Raw genomic sequence first — 8,095 nt, forward strand, 5'->3', positions numbered from 1 at the left:
TTGACCTCCTTCCACATTCAGAGCCTGGCTTACTTGAGGGACACTACAGATAATGTCAACTTTACCATCTATATATGAATTTCCATCTCTAGAAATGTTTTGCCTGAGACTATAAAGAGCTGAGCCCTTAAAATTCAGATGTCCCAGGACTGGTAACAAAATTAGCATCCTCAGAATAGCCTTCCCAGTAGGCCTAATTCTAGTGGATCTTCCACCAAATAAGACATATGGTAGCCTAAATTTTGATCAAAGAAAGAGATTTGAGATGAGGACATTTCTAGAAGGTAAGCTCTAGCTGGAGGACCCTAAGAACTAGAAACATATAATGGGAGCAAGAACACCAAGAAGTGTTGCATCGATTGGCATCCTGGCTGGAAACAGATGCAACCATCAAAAGGGCTCACTGAATGAGTTTAATGAAGGGACTGTTTGCAGAGGTGCAGCCTGGCCTAATGAGAAGAACAAAGGAAGGTGGAACACGTCCAAGTTAACAACAGAGGAAGCCATGACAACTCTTACGCTTGAAGGTATTAAAGAAATATCCACTACTGCAACCTAGTAAGATAAATAGCTGTAAGAAAGGGTTGCCTGATAAGAAGTATGGCTTTCAGTTAAAAAAAACAAAAAACAAAACAAAACAACAACAACAAAAAACACAGCTATTACTGGTTATGACCAGGCAAGAAGGGAGTTGTGGGAAGACATGCCCATTTTGTTCTCCTCTGCCCTCCAATCTCCCACCCATTTTCTTCTTTAGTCAAACTCAATGAAGTTGGAGGGAAAGGCAGTCCTTATGAAATAGTCCATAGAAGTCAGCCTCCCATGGGTCAAAACAGGGTGGAGAACAGAGCATGGATCTGGAATGGTAAATATGTGAGCAAGGGGTACTGAAAATGATAGTTTTAGATAGGTACTATCTGTCCTCTCAGACATGGACTTTATAATTTTATAAGTAGACTTATTCTCCAGAGCACAGAAATGTAAATAAAAGCATTTAATTTCAAGATTTTTAACTATGTTCTTTAGGACAATTTTATTGACCCTAAAATAATGCTTGAGATATCCTAAATAATATTAAGTCAATTTTCTGCCGTAGTAAAACAAAACTAAGGATAAAAGCAAGTATAAAGGGGACAAGTGCCTAAAACCACCATCTGAAAATGCTTGTTCCTGGAAAATTGCTACAGTTTCAGCTAAGAATGGTAGCAGTCCACGGTCTTCTGGCCTCAGCTGCTCTCATTCCCCGTCTTCTCCTTCATCCTTTGTTGCTTTGTGGCTTACTGGCCTAAAAATGGCAGGAAAACCAAGAGCTATAAAACCAGGGGTGACAGACTTGTTTTGGGGTGAGTGGAGGGGAGAAGAAGAACAAGGCAGAAGGATGAGTGTGAAAGCCCCAACGTTGCTGGCTAAAAGTGGAGCCTCATTTCAGAACGAATGGGGAAAGCCCACAGCTTTACTAGTCCAGGTTGCAAGGCTGGTTTAGGACAATGATCTTCCAGACAAAATTTAATAGTGAAAGCCATAACAGTGCTGAGAGAAACTCTCCACTCATCCTTGCGTGACACTTAACTATGTGTACATGGTGTCAGAGAGACCTAAGTAGGACCAGGGAAAAATGAAAGCCGAGGTAGACATGAGGTACCTATAACTTTGAAGGTGTCCATCAACACACACAAACCTCAAGCAAAGAAGCCTTAGAAAATTAACATGTCTGCTCAAATCATTGGCAGACCACTACACTCTGCAGACAGGGGGAGTGGGGGAGTACAAGGAAGGAATGCTAAAAAATAAAAACAAAGCAAAACGACAACAACATCAAAAACTGAGCAGACACATTGTCAGCTTCAGAAGAAGAGAGAATCTGCAATTTAAGTTGAGGCACGTTACTAAACCAAACAAGGAAACAACAAAACCCCACAATACAGTGAGCCTTAGATAAATGAAACAGAATGTGCAAGGGCTACAATATGTTATCTGAAATTATTTTCACATAACCATTACAAGATTTACAAGAAAAAGAAGAGTGTAAACCATACTCAAGGGGGAAAAAAAGCAGTCAGTAGAAATTGACTTTTGGAAACCCAGATGAAAGAACGAAATGGAAATTCTAAAGCTGACAAGTATAATAACTAAACTTTGAAAATTCACTAGGTGGGCTCAACAGCAGATTTGAAACAGCAGAAGCCTTAGTGAATTAAAATATAGATCAATAAAAATTATCTAATACAAAGAACAAAAATAAAAGAGATTGAAAAAAAAAAAAGGAATAAAGTCTCAGAGATCTGTAGGACAATTTCAAGAATTCCAGGATATATTTTTTAGGACCCATATAAAGAGAAGACAGAAAGGAGAACATTATTTTAAAATATAATGTCTGAAATCTTCTCATTTTGATGAAAAACATGTATTTCCAGACTCAAGAAGCTCAGAGAACACCAAGTCAATCCACACATAAAAGAAAGTGCAACTAGACACATTACATTCAAATTCCTGAAAACTAAAGAGAAAATCCTGAAAGCAGCAAGAGAAAAACAACTCGTTGTATAGAAGGGGACAAGGTGATTAATAGTTAACTTCTTATAAAAAAAAAAAAAAGTGGAGACCACAAGAAGAAGGAGTGACATATTTAATGCTCTGAGGGAAAAAAAAAAAGTCAACCAAGAATTCTATAGCCTAGTGAAATGATCCTTTAAGGAACAAAAGCAAAATAAAGACACTCTCAGATGAACAAAAATGAATAGGATCAATTGCTAGCAGACCTGACTTACAGGGAAAAACTAGAGAAGTCCTTCAAGCCAAAGGAAATGACATCAGATAGTAACTCAGATCTGCAGGAAGGAATGGAGTCACCAGAAATATGTGAGCAAATGAAGACTATGCGTGTACATGTATAATTTTTTTTCTTTTCCTTCCTTAATTTCCTTAATGTCAGAATATTATTTAAAGCCATAATTCTAACACAGTATAATTAGGTTTATAATATGCATGAAGGTTTTATGTATGTGACAATAACACAAAGGAATGGGGACAAATGAAATGGAGTTGTGCCGGTAGGCTACGTTTCCTTGAAATTAAGTCTGTGTCAGCTTTAAGTGAATTGTGAAAGTTAAAGATGAGTATTTTAACCCCTAGAGCAACTAACAACAACAAAAAAATCTCAATACAGCTAAAATATTGGGGAATTAAATGGTATCCAAAAAGTTTTGTTTAACACAAAAGACAGTGGAAGAATAGAAGAACAAAAAAGAAATGAGGTAGATGGAAAACAAATAGCATAATGGTAGGTATAAATCAACTACATCAGTAATTACATTAGATGGAAATGAGCTGAACACTCATAGGCAGAGGTGGAATGGATATAAACAAACAAACAAAAAACCGAAAACAAGATCGTTCTGTCTACAAAAGAAATATTTAAAACTCAAACATACAATTATGTGAATATAAAAGGATGCAGAAAAATGCCTGCCTACAGTAATCATAACAGAGTTGGAGTGGCTAGCCTTACATGAGATGAAATAGACCTCAATACAAAGATTATTACAAGAGATGGTTTTGTTCATAACATTTCATAGTGATAAAAGGTAAATACATCTGAAAGATATAATAATTATAAATATATGTTAATAACAACAGAGCCTGGAAATGAAGCAAAAACTGACAGAATTTAAGGAGAAATAGAAAATATAACAGCCATAGTTGGAGATTTAGCAACTCCCATCTCAGCAGTTGATAAAAGCAGAGAGAAAATGAATAAGGATACAGACCAAATGGTTCTGATATTTAAAGAATACTCTCCACATGACAGCAGCAAAACACATTGCAACATTGCAGACATGGGAACCATCTTCAGGATAGACCATACGCTATTCCCTAAAAAAAGTCTTCAAAAAATTAAAAGGTTTGAAATAATACAAAAGTGTTTTTTATCATAACAGAATTAAATCAGAAATATAAAGTAGAAAGGTATTTGAAAATCCCCAAAGATTTGGAACATAAACCACAGACTTCCAAATAATTGATGGTCAAAGAAGAACTCACAAGGGAAATTGTATGATACTTTAAAGTCAGTAAAAATAACAATACAATATATCAAACAGTAGGAGACATAGCTAAAGCAATGCTTAGAAGGAAATATAGGTCATAAAATGCTTACATAGTTAAAGATGAAAAATCTAAACCAAAACTTACCTTCTACCTTGACAAGAGAGAAGGCAGAAATCAAACTTAGAGTAGATAGAAGGAAATAATAAAGATCAGAGCAGAAACCAATGGAACAGAAACAGAAAAACATTGGAAAATATCAGTGTAACCCAAAGCTGGTTCTTGGTCAAGATCCATACAATTGATACATGTAAGTACAGACCTTACAGGAATTAAAAGAATTATAGGGAAATATAAACAACTTTATATGCCTACAAATTTAACACTTAGAAGAAACGGATAAATTCCTAGAATGACACAAATTACCAAAACTGACTTGAAAAGTAATGGAAAACCTGAAGAGACCCATGCAAAATAAGGAAATTAGCAACTGAAAACACGAGAGGAGGGAAATTGAAGTGTAGAGGTTACTTTATAAAAGTCTATATTCTTTGAATCTTTTACAATGAGAATGTGGTCCTGATTTGTTTGTGTGATAATAAAAATGTCTCTTTCTGCTAGCTATTGTCGTTTGACATTTCAGCCTAGCAAACTCATAGGACATTGACCCAGCACCACATTTATTTAGTTTTTAAAGCAAACAGGATGCAATGCAGCACACAGAACGGGAAGCCATGGTCTTGTACCTCCCAGGCATGGCTGGCAATCTTCCTGACATGCTGCTTAGAGAAAATGCATGGTCATAAGAAATGCAGCTAAAAATGTGCACACTACCACAGCTCAGGGAATCATTTGCTCTGGGATCCTTTGAGCTTTTATTCCTGGTAAGCCAGCCTGCTCTCTCAGGTGTGTGCCCCTAACTCCAAATCTCTGCATCAGCTCCGTCTCATAAATACCAATTACTGATTACTTGGTCAAAACAGCGCGGTAAGATTTGCTCCTGTCCCTATTCCTTGGCCAGATTCTTTTTTAACATAGATATGCTCTAGTTAAATTCTTAAAATTATTTCAGTTAACTGAATTTGCAAGGAGTAATGAACATGGGTCAGATCTTCAGACTTTCCTTGAGACTAAAGGAAATGAATGCCAAAGAAACAGCTGTTAACTCCGTTTAAAAGTCTGGACAGGTATCACTCAGAGATATACAGAGATAAATAACAGATAATGTGATAAGATTATAGGTGAACTATTTTTTTCTTATTTATATTTTTACTTGTTTTTGTAATTTTACAATGAGGAGTGATTCACTTTATATTCAGAAAAATAAAGCTATTTCCAAAAAATATATTTTTATAAACAAAACCACATGTCTCTTCAATTAGGGACATGAGCAGTTGGTGCAGATGGTAAATATTTTCATATTTGCCATTGCTGAAATGACAACTTCATTGACATGTGGCAGTCTTAAAGATTGCATTTTCACTTTAATAACTTTGATTTTTAAAATATCACATCTTTTAAAAATTCCAAGTAAACTTTAAAATTAAAATAGAGTACATGTTTTGAGTACATTTAATTTCCTATTTTATTTCTGAAGCAGGTTGGGCTCTCCAGGAAGGAGGCTCTGAGACGGACATTAGCATGGAGGAGGTTTACTAACGGAAGATAAGAGAGGAAAGCTGGATTGGGAAGAGGGAAAGGTTAAGTCGCAACGTGGTCGCCACTGAAGCTTTAGCTGACCGCTAGTGCTGAAGAAGAACTTCCAGTCGTGTTCTGAGTGTGGGAAGAACAGCGAGGGAGAGAGAGAGAGAGAGAGGGAAAGAGGTAAGAGAAGGGGAGGAGGGGAGGGGAGGGGAGGGAGGGCATGAAAGGGCAGAGGAGCCAGTAAGGCTTCCGTAGGCTCACAGTGATGGCCCCAGGGAAGGGAGTGAGTCCGTGGGGAGGTGACTCTCTTCAGTCAGGGTAACACCTAACGGGAGTTGGCAGCTTGAGGCCTGTCTTCCTTCTAGGAGCCCTCGTAGCAGATGGGAAGCTGTGCTTTATTCCTGAAGGGGAATCTGGGCAGTATATTAGAGTGTGCGTTACAATTTGGAAATGATGAATGAGTTACACCAAGTGTGTTTTGTAACACAGTCTATACAGCAGACACTATTAGTTGCCCAGCCAAGATCCAACTTCCCCTTGCGGTTTCATTTGTTTGAAGCAGCGATGTGCCAAGGCCAGGTGAAATAACACACGTCGCAACCAATTCTAAGAATCCTGTTCGCTGCTTTCGTAGAGCTTCCACCTGCTCTCCCACGCTCTGCAGCAGTTACATGTGGTCAAATAGCCTGATGGTAATAAGATAATGAAACTCAAGGCAGTGTCTGCTACAAGAATTCTGAAAAATATTTTTTTCCCTTGTTGAAATGCAAGGATGAAGCTGCTATCCCCTTATTACCTCCTAATTCCCTCTTCTTTTTCTTGTGTGCTGCTGCGGTACTTGTAGCTGCAGAAGTTACCTTGCACCTGAGAGAAAAAGGTCAAGAGAGTTTTTATGAGTTTGTTCTGACATTTGTGAGCCACTGAATAAAGCCACAAACCTACTTCTGGGTTTCTTGCTCTTTAAGGAAAATAACCCCTAATTGTTTACATAGCTATAATGGTATTTTGTCAATGATAGTCTGTCATTGGTAACACAGCATAATCTAAACTGAGTTGAGTTATAAGATAGGATGATGACTCTATTGAAAATACATAATTGATATATCTAAAGTATGTGTGTATGTGTTTACCAAATCATGGTGTGTTTTCAACAAGTTTGTAGACACCAAATACAGTATTTTCCTTCTGGGATTTCATACTGCATATTAGCATGAACATATTAATGATTAGCCTTAAGTTGCTCTGCCACAGGGACACTTGGGTGGCTCAGTTGGTTAAGCGTCCAACTTTGGCTCCGGTCATGATCTCACGCACGGTTCCTGAGGTCCAACCCTGTGTCGGGCTCTGTGGTGATAGCTCAGGGCCTGGACCCTATTCAGATTCTGTGTCTCCCTCTCTCTCTCTGCCCCTTCCCTGCTTGTGCTGTCTCTCAAAAATAAACATTAAAAAGTTTTTTTAAAAAATATATTCTGCCATAAATCTATTTCAAAGTTTATGCTTCTTAGACATATTTGACCAAAAGACACCCATTAAAACTTCACCTAGTACTGTGGATTCGATTAGGAAACATGGATCACATGTTCTGACCCATGGTTCATTACTGTGCTCCCTATTTCTGTGCTTATTTTCTGCAGTAGTATTCCTAGGAGCACCGAGTTCAGTTGAATTAAGGAAAAGCAGTAAAACACGGCTACTTGTTTTCCCCTTATGCTTATGACTGGAATAATCAAGCAAACAGACTAGCTCTGAAATACTGACATATTGAACTGTGTTTTAGGATGTGGTCAAAGCTTAGCAGAGAAACACGTGTAACAGCACAATTGTAGGTCACAACTAGCCTGCAAACTCTGTTTGCTGGTCACAATTAACATCCTGTGTCTCTCTACACTATTTTTATCTGCCTGCATTCAGCCCCCTTTCACTCCCGGGTAGGCTTGCTTATTGCAGAAACAGACATGATGTGGAGACATGCCGTCGTCTGTTTTGGCACAGGAAGTAATGGTTGTGGCCACCTGAACAAGTGTCTTGAGTTGCATTTGCTCATGTAGCTTCTCACCCCAGCCCCTCTAGAAGGGGCTGTGGGACACTCCCTCCAGAGGCACTCTCATGTGAAAGACTGGGACCTGGCCTTGCTTCTCTTTGACTTGCTTCAAAATGGTCCATCATCACCTGGAAACCTAGATTTCATCCTTGCTACTTTGGCATGTCTCTCATCCTCACATCCGATCCATTTTCATGCCCTGACTTGAAAAGATTTATTAATTCATTCACACCGTCTCTCTGCTGCCCCCTGTAGACGGAGCATCATGATCTCTTGCCTAGACCACTGCCTCTCCACTTCTACACTGATGGCTCTTACGATCTATTACCCATACATCACCCAGGATAACATTTAAAAAACTGAATT

Source organism: Hyaena hyaena, unplaced genomic scaffold (assembly GCF_003009895.1).
Source record: "Hyaena hyaena isolate Hyena2069 unplaced genomic scaffold, ASM300989v1 scaffold_251, whole genome shotgun sequence".
NCBI classification, from domain to species: Eukaryota; Metazoa; Chordata; class Mammalia; order Carnivora; family Hyaenidae; genus Hyaena; species Hyaena hyaena.